The sequence below is a fragment of the Falco peregrinus genome, chromosome 19 (assembly GCF_023634155.1).
Source record: "Falco peregrinus isolate bFalPer1 chromosome 19, bFalPer1.pri, whole genome shotgun sequence".
Lineage (NCBI taxonomy): Eukaryota > Metazoa > Chordata > Aves > Falconiformes > Falconidae > Falco > Falco peregrinus.
This window is the reverse complement of record NC_073740.1, coordinates 6339085-6354169: the sequence shown is the minus strand read 5'-3', so window position 1 is coordinate 6354169 and position 15085 is coordinate 6339085. Positions and strand designations below refer to the sequence as shown.

The window sequence follows — 15085 nt, the reverse complement described above, 5'->3', positions numbered from 1 at the left end:
CGGGTAACTGTCCAGGTGGATTTTCCAAGGGTAAATCCTGCCTCGCCAACCTGACAGCCTGCAGTTGTGCGTGAGGAGCTCCACAGTGGATGTCATTTCCCTCAGCTTTACAAATGTCTTCCCATGGTCTCCCTCAGTGTTCTGCCCAAGCGAGGCCATGAACCTCTGGGTGTGAACAGAAAGAGATGGGTAAGATACCAGCTGGATGGTCAGGCTGAGAGAGCAGTGGGGAAGGGCTCACACCCCACCCGGAGGCCACTGGGACATACTGGGGCAGTGTGGGCACCACAGGGGACTCTCCTGATTACAGTTTAACAGCTGTATAGTTGCCCCTGTGGAGGCAACTCTCACAGTGTCTGTCGGTGGCACCAAACTGAGAGGACCATCCCTGTGCCCTAGGGATGCCATGGAGGGGAACCCTGGCAGGTGGGGTGGCCGCCCTGTCAGGAGCTGCACAGATGCAGGAAGGACCAAGGGCAGAGCCTGCACCTCCCTCGGGTGGACTAACACCCTGCAGCTGCAGGGCCTGGGACCTGCCTGGCTGGGCAGTGTCTGTGCAGAAAAGGCCCTGGTGGTGCTGGGGGACAGAAGGCAAAACACAATCCCAGCCCGTGACCTGGTAGCAGAGGCAGCCAGCAGTGTCCTGGAGCGTATGAAGAGGTGCCTTGACAAGGGAGTGCGGGAAGTGGTTGTGTCTCCGTGCTCATCCCTCGTTAGACCCCCTGTCCATGACTGTGTTCATTTTTGGGCCCTGACTGGGGAGGGAAGGAGGGAGGGAGCGGCTGGGTGGCTGCTGGGCTTTTGGCCAGAGACAAGCCATTACAGCAAGGAAGGTGTGTATGTGGGAGGGAGTTAGAGGAAAGAAGGAAGGCAGCAGAATGTCCCCAGGACTTGGAGGGCCATGGAGTCATTTCATTGGCCACCCCATTCAGAATGAAGCTGGGAAGTGAGCCTGAAATTCAGAACCAACAAGGTCCATAGACAGGCCAGGCTGTTCCTATGGTTGTGCCTGGAGACCCGCACACCTACAGCACAGGTTGTGCTGGGGCTGAATCTCCTGCCTGGCTTCAATGGCCTCCCGAAGCCACGGACAAAGCTTTGGGTGGAGGCCCCAGGTGAGGCTGGTCAGGGCCAGGAAGGCCTAGGGATGCTCTCAGGGCCCTGCCCCCATGGGATCCCACCTGCCAGTGTCCTCAGCAGGCCAGGTTCTCCTTCCCTCCTGTCCTGGGCTGTGCTCTGCTGCTCTCCTTCCCCACATGCCTGGGCATCAGGGACACCACAACTGCACACTACTAGAAGCAAGGTGGCACTGGTCTTCAAATCCCTGAGCAGATTGTTGTCTTTGGGGAGACCCAGGTGCAGGCGAGCATCAGAGTGGGCAACCTGTTTGGTCTGAGGAACTTGCCCACAAGCCCCTGGACTCTTGGCATCCTTGCTTACCTGTCCTGTCAACACCAAGGAGACTGATTCCCCCAGAATAAACCAGATTATCTCACCCATTGTTTCTCCTGCCATAGTATCTCACAAACCAAACATTTTTTTAATTGGCAATAAATTAATCTTTGCCAAGACCTCACATCTCTGGACATGAAAAGAATCATTAAGAGATCTCTTTATCTTTGCCATGAGCATTGCTGGTTTATTTTTTTCCTTTGTCCTGTTGAGTCAGTGCAGCGAATGAGCAGCTGAATGTTTGTCTCACCACTGGCCAAGGTTAACCCACCACAGGACCACATCAGGACTGCTGAGCCCACAGTGGGGCTCCCAGCACATGAAAGACCCTGACACATCAGAGAAGTCCTGCAGAGGCCAGAAGGATAGTTGGGACATGGAACACATTATGGACAAAGAGAGGCTGAGAGCGCAAGAGTATTATTTGAGAAATTGTTCTGAATGAAAGACTGGAGCGCTGGACCCAGGCCAGCTGGTGGGATCTCAATCAATATTTGTTAGAACACCATGCCATGAGAACATGATCTTGTTGGAGGTGTCTGACAATGGCCTTCCCTGAGAGACCAACTGTGGCAAGAGCTATGGGACTTGTGTGTAACAAGTGTCAGTAGGAAGGTGGCTCCCTTTATATTTAGAAATGGTGATGGAGTTGGGTATCACCGGGCAACGGAGGAGGACAGAGGTGACCATGCAGCAGTGGTCCCTAATGAGGGCTGGGGTATATGACCAGGCTTGGAAATGAGCAGTGTTTGGGAATTTGTGGGGAAAATTTCCCTTCTGCAGCTTTCTGAGGGTGTGCAGGGAACACGGCACAGATCTGGCCCCTCAGTCCCGCTCCTTTGGTGCCTTGCTTGCTTCACCATGACCCCTGGGTCTGCACCAGGACCACCCTGCTGTGTGCCCCCACGCTGCACACCCACACAGCTGAGCTCTCACTGGTGTTTCCCTCTCCCTGGCCCTTCCCAGCCCAGCCCCCCCCAGCTCTGCCCACCTCCCCTGCCCTCTCCCCAGCCCAGGCAGACACAGCAGCCCACGCGGGGCTGGCCCCATGCAATTGCCCACCCAAAGGGGGCTGCAGAGCTCTGGGCACTCACCCCATGGCCATAGACCATCACAAGGGCACAGGAGATGCTGGTGGGCAGAGAGGGGTCTCCTCCTGCCAGTCAGCCCCAGGGCTGGCACCAGCCATGGCATGAGGACACAGAGGCCATTGCCTCCCTCTGTCTGCTGCTCCTCTCTCACAGGGACCCTGATTGCCCACTCCTGGCAGCCCCTCGGGGCCAGTCCCTGTCCCCAGCACCAGGCTGCTGGCCTGGGGGCTCCCCAGGCACCTCCTGCTGCACCAGGGACACAGCAGCCTGCCCCAGCTGGGGCATCCACAGAGACACCTGCTCTTGCCCAGGGATGTGGTCTCAGGCATGGCCCTGAGCAGGCGGTGCTGCTGTGCAGGGCAGCGGTGCCTGAAAGCCCAGGGAGATGGTCCCAGGCACATCCCTCTTGGTCACCCACCATTCCCATGGGCACTGGGCCCCCACACGCCAAGGCTCAACACAGGCCCATGCCCTAACGCCTTGCCCCATGCCCTCCTCCCCTGAGCCATGGAGAACCCAAGATCAGAGACGTTGTTCAGGAAACAATTCCTGCAGCTTGTTCCTCAGCTTGGCTTTGGAATTAGTGCCAAAAGTCCAAACATTGGAAATGAGAAATCCTCCTTTTATTACAGAGATGTGAGCCAGGAGTCAAGGTTAATTGTCCACCCATGCATATGTACAAAGAACACCAGGTCAGACAGGCTGGGTTCCCACGTGCAACAGATTCAGACATTTCTAGAAAAACAGGATTGTCACAAATAGAATGCTAAATGCACTGGAGTTTCCAGAAATGAAGTGGAAATGCCTTGTGAAGGGGCATGGATAATTTGTTGCTTCTGAGAGACACCTGACTGCATCAGCTTCTTCAGTGCGTCCTTCAGCTCCTGGTTCCTCATGCTGTAGATGAGGGGGTTCACTGCTGGAGGCACCACCGAGTACAGGACTGCCACCACCAGGTCCAGGGATGGGGAGGAGATGGAGGGGGGCTTCAGGTGGGCAAATATGGCAGTGCTGAGAAAGAGGGAGACCACGGCCAGGTGAGGGAGGCACGTGGAAAAGGCTTTGTGCCGTCCCTGCTCAGAGGGGATCCTCAGCACAGCCCTGAAGATCTGCACATAGGACAGCACAATGAAAATGAAACATCCACAGACTAAACAGGAACTAGCCACAATAAGCCCCACTTCCCTGAGGTAGGTGTGTGAGCAGGAGAGCTTGAGGATCTGTGGGATTTCACAGAAGACCTGTCCCAGGGCATTGCCTTGGCAGAGTGGCAGTGACAGTGTATTGGCCGTGTGCAGCGCAGCACAGAGAAACCCACTGGCCCAGGCAGCTGCTGCCATGTGGACACAAGCTCTGCTGCCCAGCAGGGTCCCGTAGTGCAGGGGCTGGCAGATGGCCACGTAGCTGTCATAGGCCATGACGGTGAGAACACTCCGCTGAAAGGAAAAAGACAATCAGGAAGAGCTGTGCAGCACATCCTGGGTAGGAGATGTCCCTGGTGTCCCAGAGGGAGTTGGCCATGGCTTTGGGGAGAGTGGTGGAGATGGAGCCTAGGTCGAGGAGGGAGAGGTTGAGGAGGAAGAAGTACATGGGGGTTTGCAGGTGGTGGTCGCACACTATGGCAGTGATGATGAGTCCGTTGGCCATGAGGGCAGCCAGGTAGATGCCCAGGGAGAGCCAGAAGTGCAAGAGCTGCAGCTCCCGCGTGTCTGCCAATGCCAGGAGGAGGAACTGGGTGATGGAGCTGCTGTTGGACATGTGCTGCCTCTGGGCATATGGTCCTGTCACAGGAGAAAAAGACAGTGATAATTTAGGGGAGACTTCTGCAAGCAAAATCAAAGCCATTTCCCACAGACCATCCCCCCGTCACACACAGACATCCCTCTCTTTTCTCGGAGACCTTCCTGCAGCTGTGTGGCTGCAGCCCTGCTTGGTGCTGGCCGTGTGGGTGATGAAGAGCAGGGCATCTGCCCACGGGCTCTTGACCAGCCAGCCCCACTCTGCAGCAGTGGGTGGGGGCAGGGACCAGTCCTGGTGTTTAACTTTGTCCTCTGAAACCAGTGCCAACGCAGAAGGGCTGGTCAGCGTCTGCAGCGCCAGTGCTAAGGAACGGGAAGGGTGAAGGCATTGTAAGAGAGCTTTAGTTTTTTTCACAGCTCCCCCCCATCTCTCCTGTTGAGTATTTTCAGATGTCAGAAAAGCAGAGCATTTTTGCTGCCCTCCGGGGGAACAGAGTGAGGTCTGTGAGGCAAGAGGATTGCCTGTGGGTGAGTGCACAGTGAGGGGAGGTGGTCTGTCCTTCTGGTTCCCAGTTTCTGTGGGCTTGCACCTTCCTGAGATGAATGGTGGCCACACTCCCATGTTACCCTGAAATACCACAAGGCACTGCTGAGAACGGACTGACCCACCACAGACCAGTAAAGGTTGTAGACTTTCATCAGAACTCAGCATCCCACCCACAGCAAAGGATACACAGCTCATTTCACCCACCCCAACAGTGTTTTCTCCATCACAGAAACTCTACGCTTCTATGTGGGCCTTTCAGATCACTAATGGGTGCGAGGGGACAGGTTTCCACTCTGGAGGGCAACTCGCTGCTTGGAAGGGAACTTCAAGGAGGTAGCCAAGTGCCCTAACAAGAGCATCAGGTTCAGGGAGAACCAGCCCCTTGCCCAGCCCCACATAGGGCATTGCCCACAGCCCCACAGCTGAGAGGAAAGCTGGGACACTTGTTCCCATGGACACACCTGCAGGAGAGGACCCACAAGGTCAGAGTGTGACTCTGCAGCTGAAACACCCATCCCCAGAGAGCCTGACAGCAAGAGCTAGAGAATAAAACTAACCCAAAACGGCAGAGAAAGAAGTAAAATTGCACTGAAGGTCTAGGTAAGAGTGTCCAGGGCGAGCGAGCCAGGCACTGAGGGCAGCGTTGCCCTTGCCCAGCTCTGCTCGCCACCTCCCACACACCAACACTGCCGGGCAGCTGCTCTCAGCCCCTGTGCTCTGCAGAGGGACCGGGGCACGTGGCTGCAGAGCTGCACCGCGGCTCTGCTGGAGCTCTGGCTGCAGAGGGGGTGGCTCACGCCTCGGGACCCCCAGCCCTGAGGGCAGAGGCTTTGCTGGGGGGAGAGCAGGCCAGGGGGATGCCTCAGAGAAAGGGGTCTGCACTGCACATGGTCAGAGAGAGCTTTCTGATTCTCCCTTCCACAACAATTCTGTCTGAAGTTTCCTATCAGTCCTTGCAATATCCTGGATGTCAGGAGACTTTCCTTGTGGGACGTATCTCCCTGTGCCAGGTCTTTCCCTGTCAGTGCTCACAGACCACATCTCTGCCTCTGAGCACTGGCCCCACACAAACGTGCCTCTCTGAAGGGCACTGGCTGGGCACAGGGTCCTGTCCGCAGGGGGAGAAGGGCAGCTCAGAACGACCCTGATGGCTCCAGCAAAGGTGCTGCTGCTGCTGTTCATAGGCGGAGGAGTGGCTGAGGGCACTTCAGGAGGCTCCTGGCAGACCTCCTCATCACTCAGAGTTACAGCTGGCAGTCTCAGGGACATCTTCAAACTCGAGATCTCCATTAACATTTCTGCCTCCCCTCTCCTGCCCCCAACAACAGAAAACTGAAAACACAGATTGAGGAGAGCCCTGGATTTATCATAGCAATCCCTGCGCTGACCTTCGATACGAAAAGTCTCATCCAGACATATTCTGAGGGTAACCTATACTTGTAAGCAGCGCTCACCCTTGCGGCACACTCTCAACAGCAGAGAGATCCTTCCCTATCAGGGGTCGGTCCATACGCCCCCAGAGCTGTCGGGAGCCCCCAGCAGGCTGAGAGCTGCCCCTGGCAGGCGGCAGAGCCCCTGCCCCAGCACACAGCCCCCTGGGCTGCAGGGACCCTGCTGGCAAGGACAGCCCTGGGCACCCCTGCCTGCACAGCCACCTTCACAGCCCTGCAGCCGGCCCTGGCACAAGGCAGCCCACATGCCCTGGCCCTCCCACGCTGCAGCAGGGAAGCCCTGCTCTGCAGCACACTGGCCTCCTCCACAGCAAAAGGCTCCCACACGGTCCCACAGGCTGGGGGGGCCCCAGCTGCTGCAGACCCGGCTAGGAACTGCAGAGGCATTGCCCTGCAGCCACACACTCACCGGCTCCAGGGCTCTGCAGATTTCTCCAGCAGGGAGCTCTCAGCAGCCCCCCACCAAGGGCTGCTTTTGAGCTCTCCCTGCCTCCCTCCTCTGCCCCTCTGGGCTCCCTCCAGGTGTCCCTGGGGCTGCAGGGGAACCTGCTGGGCAGCAGGATGAGGCAATCCCTCACGGGCCTTGCCTCTCCTGGGGGGACACACTTATTTCCAGCAGTGGCAATTCCCTTACTAGAAAAAGTTTTCTGCAGGAGTATCAACTTTTGTTAACCCATTACTAGAGAGGACACCAGGAAAACTGCAGCAAAGGATCCAAGTACTCCTAAAAGAGCGTGTGTGTATGTGTGTGTCTGGTGGTTCTGCAGGCAGGGGCAGGGAGGATGTCTTCAGTGCTTCAGTAAGCCCTGCAGAGCCCATTTCAGCACTTCATTGCACAGTCCGAGGGCTCAAGACTCAGCTCTCCTTTGCCCAGGCCATGTCTCTGCTCTGAAGCAAAGCCTTTGCACCCCCGGGCTCGGGGACACTTGGTACCAGGTTGCCTTATGGCCAGGCAGAGCTGGGCTGGTGCCACAGCTGGGGGGCTTCAGCCCAGATGTGCAGCAGTGCCCTCAGCCAGGCGCCCACGCAGAGGCAGCTGCAGCCCGTCCTGTTGCAGACAGAGCTGTGACACTGAGGGAACCAAGTGCCAAGGCAGGTGGCAGAGCTCAGCACAGCTGCTCGGCAAGGACAGCAGCCTCCAACAGCCCAGGCATCCACCACGCGGTTTAGACCGGTGAGGCAATTCCAGGGCACCCGAAGGAGTGTTCCCTCCTTCAGGAGCAGTCACAGAAGACACAGAGATACTGTGTGGCCGCTGCTGACTTGAGCAAGGGCAGGTGTGGGTACAGCTGAGGTTGTCTCTGCCCTCTTCTCCTCTGCCTTCCCCGGCCAGTTCTCCCAGGCCTCTGTGGCTGCAGGCAGGACTCTGGAGGAGAAGCAGCAGCAGTGGGAGGGGATCAAGTGCCTTGACCTCCGGCAACCTTGAGCAGTCCGTGGGAGCAGAGGGGCGGTATCCCAGGGGGCTGAGAGAGCAGGCTGCTGTCACAGGGAGGCCACTCTCCATCCTCTGGGAAAGGCCATGGAGACGGGGAGAGCTCTCGCAGGGCTGGCAGCACCCACCCATGGCACGCATGGCCAAGGGTTGAGCAGGGGAAGTAAAATTCCCAGAGACTGACCACTAGTGTAATATTTCAAGGTGTATGAATGAGGTGAGTGGGTTGACCAGGAGAGATTGTGCCTGGACATCCTCTCTGCTTTCTGTGAGGAAAGGACAGGATTGCTCGACTTAGAGCAGTGGTCGCCTTTCAGTGGAAGGGAGCATAGCTTTCAAAACCCTCTTCCACAATATTCTGGTGCCCACATTAGGATATTTCGGGCCTGCATGAGTAGAGAAGTAGATATTTATTAAATCAGCTGGATCATCAGTCTCTGACATACATGATCAGTGCCTGGTTCTCTGCCTGGAGGCATCCAGGTAGATGGGTGCTGATGGGATCTAACCTGTCACCTTGCCTGTTGAACCTGGAGGAGATGAGAGGGTGTTTTTTCATAGAATTTCTAGATGAAACCACAAGTCACGGTCCACTCAGTGGACTCGTGATGGTTCATTAACCACGATCTCGAAGCACAAAAAATCAAGGCGACCACGCCAAGGGGTTATGCTTCAATCAAACAGCACAATTTTATTGTTTGCCCGTAAAGCGGCGTGCGATAGGTAGAAAGACAGAAAGTGAATAAAAGGAAAAGTAAAAAGAAAAGGAAAGAGCATTATAGCTACCACCACGGGTCTAAGGCGTCTCTATGGTCCCAGGTCCAGGCAGTGTCCCGCCGCCGGTCCTTCCGATCGTCGCGATCCTTGTTATGACCACAGTTGTGATCCATCTTCTGGACAGCTGTTATGCGGCCTTATTCAATCCCAGGTGGGAGGGGATGGCATAGTACTCCTCGTACCGTGCAGTTCTCCTTCCCAGGGTGTAGTTGTTCCTTTCAGTCCCAGGTTGCAGGGAGCGGCATAGTACTCCTCGTACCGTGCAGTTCTCTTTCCCAGGGTCTTTGTGTCTTGGTGTCCATGAGGACCACATTCCATCTCCAGGTCTCTGTTGGCAATGTTGAGACCATATTGTTCTCTTTAGACCGACTCTTACACCACCCCGTGGCTCAACATTGTTATCAGGACCACGTGGCAGCGATATAATCCTCTGAGAGGGGTAAAAAAGGGCAGGGAAAGAAAAGGGGAAAAGAAAATGACAGACAGGAAAAGAAGGGGAAAATAATCCTCTTTCTTTCAAACAGTTCAAAACAATCAAATGGTATTCATAAAAATGACTAAACATAAATCTGTTTAGGTCTTATACAATTTTCCTTGTGTCAGTAGATTTAGGGATGTCCACATTGGAAGGGATATTCAACAAGATACGTGCATTGATTACAGATGTCAGATACGTCAATTGCTTTACCATTCTCCAATTTAAGACATACAATATCATTGACAAAACAAGACCAATCAAGACCAATATCAAAAGGATGACAATAGGGTGACACAACTTGCTCAAGATGCCAGTAGCAGTCGGTGACCATCCGAAAAGTGTGTCCCACCATCCGTGTTCTGCATCTTTTCTCACTCTTCTCAAGACACGGTATATTTCTTCCACATTGTGATGGACAGTTATCAAGGTTTTCTGTCCGTTTTCTCTAACCTTTGCCAGAATCTTGATCAAGTCTTGATGCTGTAACAGTTGTTTTACCAAGGTGAGATTCATTCCAATGGATACAGGCTGCAAATCGTGAATTAGTGTATAATTAGATTTCAAGAGCTGGTGGGATGTGCCTGGGGCTAAATAGGAGAAGTCACATCCAGTGATGTTCATAAAATTGCAAACGCAAGAATTGGAATGATTCTTAGTATCTACAATCACCGTATCTACAGATACAGAATTACAAGCAGTTCTCAAACATGCACAACCCTTGCCAATATATACAAGCACTGTTTCAGGGTTATCGTCAGGACGAATCTCAAAATGGCAGATTCTCTGTGTAGTGTCTAAACAAATGTCCTGAGCTCTGATTGTGTTGCCTTCACAGACAAATCCTTGTTGTTCCTGCACGATACAAGGTTCCAAATCTACAGTTTGCCATTTCTCATCCACCTTTTGGGCCCATACTCTGTGCTCGAAAGGATAGAGTGTGGTTCCCTTCTGGTTCAATCCTAAGGCAATAATGGGGTAGATTACATTTATTGATGCATGTGACATCGTCAGTACAAAAGCGGTGGCAATGTTTGTGGTGGGGTTATAAGTAAAGTTTACCAAATTCCACCAGGATTGGAGTTTCCTCTCAAAATCGGTGGCACGGTCCCAGACTACTTTCCGAATTTCAGTGGGAAAAGTGCCTCCTTCACCTTCTCTAATAATCGAGGCAGCCACTGATTGTATCCATAATTGAGCCTGGATACAACTAAGAGCCAGAGAAAGGTTATTTTGGATTATACCAAGTGTATCTACAATCAATTTGTGATCTTCCGTATTCACCTTTTCCCATTTTGGTAACACATCTGTTAACTGCCACTGGTTAGTTCCCAGAGCCAATAGGGAAGATTGCAAAGGTTGTTGCAATCCTGCCAGATCATTAGCTGTAGTTGCCGATTTGGTCATTAATATCTCTGAGTCAATGCCATTCAGAAACCCCAATCCTGTTCCCAAAACACCAGTGAGGTCTCTCCGAGTCCGTTTCCCAAAGGTGTCTGTCTCCGCAGCCAGGTTATCCCTCCCTCATAAGAGGGTTTTAGGAAAGGAGAGCAGGCTGGCTGAATATCTGAAACATTAACTTGCATCAACAACTCAACTCGTTTAAGAGACCATTTTGGATTAAGCAACTTTTGTTGTTGACCTGTATTTCTGACTATATATGGTCCAATTTCAAAAAGTTTTGGATTGGGTACAGCCATTGGTTGAGTGGTAGGTGTAATGACATCTATTCTGAGTTCCCCCCAGTATTCCGTGTTGTTTATGCCACACATAATCTTATAGGGGTACTGCATTGCAGTCAAATCCAGTCAGCACTCTTGGCTTTGGTTTTTACATGACAAAATAGAACCATGGGGTTCAATTTCATAGCTGTTTGTTGGCACAATAAGGGATTCAGTAATTAATCTGCATCGTATGGAGATGTTGTCACCCTGAGCCACCATAAAAGGGGGTAAAACTTTATTTTTGTCATTCAGCGTGAGGGTCGTGTCCATGCCATGGTGTGTGACTATTGCAACAAGCATCACTGGGGTTTTAGTTACAGCATTTATTTTGAATTTGAAGGTCAGACTCAATAGATCTGATCGGTTTGCCGGATTGCTTCGCCAACTACACACCACATAGACAGGTCTCGTCAAGGTGAGGTTATACCAACAGTCAGTCTTGTCATTTTTACAAGACTTAGAGATCTTAACGTTGTTGGTACAAGGATCAAGGGTGGTATAATTGCCGACGTGCTTTTGGCGACAGCACATAATAAGGGATTCTCGCTTATCACATTCGCACTCAGCAGCATGACAAAGTTTTGCTGAAATACCGGGGTGAATCCTGGTTGTTAAATTTGGATCCAAAAGATTGCCAGAGACGGTAATTAAAGAGGCCTTTACATAGAGAAGTCCTTCCACTTTTCTGCATCCTACCATAACCTTTTCTCCAATTATTCCAGTTAGAGTTCTGATCCAGTCTTTCCTATCCCACTCCCATTCAAGTGGGATCATCATACAGTACTACAGTGGCCAAATTTAGAAAGTGATTCTTTGGATACTGCCCTGTAAAAGCAGTATACCCGACAATAGATTTAGACCAAGGCCATTCAGCACCCTTTTGGTTATGCGTAAGTGGGAAAACACAAACAAGTAGTACCAGTCCAATTTTACTATTAGTCATTTTAAAATTTAGGGCTATGAATTTTCATCTATTTATAGTTCATGTTCTCAGTGTCCCTCGGAGTTCTCCTGTAAAAATAAAACAACAGAGCTTGCCTCCCTGAGGCAAAAAAGAGTTAAGATGATGGGATTATCCAGCGCGTGTTTCTCTTATGTGCCTTTCCCAGGGCATCAAAGGCTTCCCAAGCACATGCATGCAGTGGGGTTTTCAGTACCAGTGGTACGTTTCCCACAGTAGGAAGTGCCACCAGAATGGGTTGTCCTGAGAAGTGAGCTGGGTTCTTTAAATCATTTGGTCCCTTTAATGAAGGAATCAAGGAAGGAGCCGTTGGGCAAAAAGCGGTTATTTTGGGGCATCCGTTTACCCCCCTTCTATCATTTACGGCTTTAACAGCTTCCCACAAGCGGACATCCCAATTTCCCTCATGAGGTTTCAAAAGTCGTTTTAAGAGACCATTGGTCCTTTCTACAGTTCCATTAGCTTGCGGATAATACGGGGTATGAAATACCCATTTAATCCCTTTGCTTCGTGCCCAATCCTGTACAATTCCGGCAGTAAAGTGAGAACCGTTATCAGATTGTATTTCTTGTGGCTCTGGAAAAGTTCCAAACCATTCATGCAGCGCTTTCACCGTGTTCTCCCCCGTAGCCCTGTTAAAGCCTTCTACTTGGACTAGTCCTGATGTTATTTCCACTCCCACCAGCACAAAATGTTTTCCTCCCGATCTCTTAAAGGGGCCAATAAAATCCACCTGCCAGGCATCCCACAAGCCTTTACCCTCCCTCAAAGGCAGAGGGTCATCCTCTAAAGGGTGCTTTTCAAGTGGTCTTCGACATTGTTTGCAGGCTGATATACAGGTTTTACACATATCTCTGGTGACGGGCCAGCCTCAGGCAAGGGGCTTCATGATACAGATCTTTAGCTCCTGTGTGCTTGCGTTTTACATGCAACCATTCTAACAGGCGTTCCCAGTCTTCTACAGTCTGGTCCTTCTGTACAGGAGCTAGCCTTGCTAACTCATCAGCCCGGTTATTCCATTCTCCTGCTGACCCCCCATCTATCTGATGGGAAGCTACCCAACCTACAGCAAAGTTCCCTTGGCTAGCAATACTTGAGATGTCTTGCCATTTTTCCTTTTGCCACACTGGAATCTTATTAACCTGCCATTCGTTTTGCTCCCAGAAAGGAAGCCATTCGGTACATCCCTTAAACACAGCATAAGGATCAGTATAAATGTAAACAGGAGAAGCAGTTTGTGCTTCATGTTGAAAAACGCTCCATACTGCAATTAATTCACCAACTTGTGCACTACCCTCTCCCTCCGCTATAATTTGCTCATCAGAAGAGGTATGGAGCGCTACTGCTCGGAATTTCCACACTTTTCCTTCTCGTTTGGCAGAAGCATCAGTAAACCAAGCACTAACTGACTGTTCACAGGGAAAAGGAGGGGCCACCTGCATGACTGAGGCAGGTTTATCTTGGCCCTCGTCCAGGCTCGCTACTTCTTGTGTAGCTAGGTTTTTAAAAACTCCTTCAGATACAGAGAAAGTGTTACAGTAGTGCTCAATCTCAGCATACCACTTTCGTACTGAGGCTTTCTGGGCCACCCCGTCAGGGGGAGGGGTCCCAGTAGTGACTGCTTTTATAACTTTAAATGGGCCTCTCAATATAATGCGTTGCTGTCATACGATTTTTCCTACTTCTATGAGAGCCAAGCTAACCACAAACAAACCTTTCTCCCAAACAGTGTATCTTTTCTCAGCATCCCTAAAGCCACGGGAGTAAAATCCCACAGGCCGGGTTGGACCCTCAGGGCCCCGCTGCCATATGTGAACTGACAGTCCTGATAAAGCAAACCCCCACTCCACCTGGAAGGGGTCTGTAGGGTGGATAGGGCCAAGAGCTTGGTGTGCTGCTGCTTCAAAAATTAACAATTGCATAGCCTCTTCCTGAGAAGCAGTCCATTCCCATTTGACCCCTTTTCTTAGCAAATCATAAAGAGGTCTGGCAATGATAGAAAAGTCCGGGATGTGTTTTCTCCAGAACACCAATAATCCGAAGACATGTTGCCGATCCTTTTTCGACTCAGGCATTTTGATCTGTTCTAAGGAAGCAAGGGTATCTGGTGGGATGCATGTCATTCCCCCTTTCCACCAGATTCCTAAGAAATTCGCTTCCTGCGAGGGCTTTTGGACCTTTTCTGAAGGGATCTGCAAACCCAAATTTTCCAAATGTGAAATTATGTTCTGTTGGGTTGCTCCCACATCCTCTATTTCATCTCCCCCAGTTAGGGATATGTGCCACACATACTCTGTTTCGGACTCTTTAGGAAGACGTCCATACTCTCTGCTCAGTTTGGCTAGCTCCGTGGCAGTATATGGTATCTCTTTGGTTGTAATGTGGGGATCATCCTCATCCTCATTCAGATAAGTGTATTTTGCTTTAATTAAGGGTCTCACTTGAGGGTTGTCCACAAAACGTTTTCTCGCCCCCACCAACTCCTTCTGAGAGTATAATGGGTTAATTAGTCGAATACCCTTTTCCTCTACTTCCGGCTCCATTTCACTCAGGACTTCAGTGTATTTAGAGCATGCTGCCTTCAGGGTGGTTTTTAACAAGTGGTTTTCTTCCCTTTCTTTCTCTAATTGTTGTTCTAAGTCATAATTTTCTTCCCTTTCTTTCTCTAATTGTTGTTCTAAGTCATAATTCATTTTTTGCAGAACTTTCACCAAATTTTCAAGGGATTCTATAATTTTGTTTTCATTGCTACATTTTCTAAGGCGATCTTCAATTGCTGTGACCAGGCTAGCTCCTAAAATGGCACAGACTATAGATTTGCCCTTAGCTGATCTAACCTTAGCTTCAGCCTGTAAGGATGTCACTTGGTCCACTACATTCTGCAAGTTTGCCCAATTATCTCGAGCCCAATCTCCTCTGGGTACAGAGGGCCGAGCCCCATACTTTGCCAGAAATGTGTAAAACATGTCCCGATCTTTCATTAACAAAGGATTTTGTTTATCAGCTTTTTCGGCCATTGTTACTACGAAGGGACCAAACCCACTTAGGGGAGGCTAGACTTAGTTGCAAACACACAGCCACTGCTGTGTCGCCCTTCTCTTTCCCAAATGGTTGAAGGGACCAAAAATCTGCTTCAGGAAAGCAGCTTATAGTTACTACAAGGTTGTCCCTTCACTTTCCCGAGCAGAGCAGACAAATACTCTTAACACGAGGGCAACCCCCCTCTATAGCACTTTCCCCCTTTTGCACTTCGAGTTCTTTTAGCTTGATCCCAACAGACAGAGCCCTCAATCGGAGTTTGGAGTGCTAAGGCCTAGGTATGTGTGGTGTGTGGGAAATTCGAGTCACCCCCCTTGCTTTCTGGAGACCTCTCACCCAGGTGGGTGTAGGGCCAGGTGCGGCTAGAATGAAACGTCCTTCCCCTGTTACAAACCAC

General features: G+C 51.2%; 1 pseudogene; it reads right to left on the bottom strand.

Annotated features, from left to right (window-relative positions):
* Positions 1-3412: 3412 nt before the first annotated feature.
* On the bottom strand, positions 3413-4301 carry LOC129782881 (olfactory receptor 14C36-like; annotated as a pseudogene).
* Between the last annotated feature and the right edge of the window lie 10784 nt (positions 4302-15085).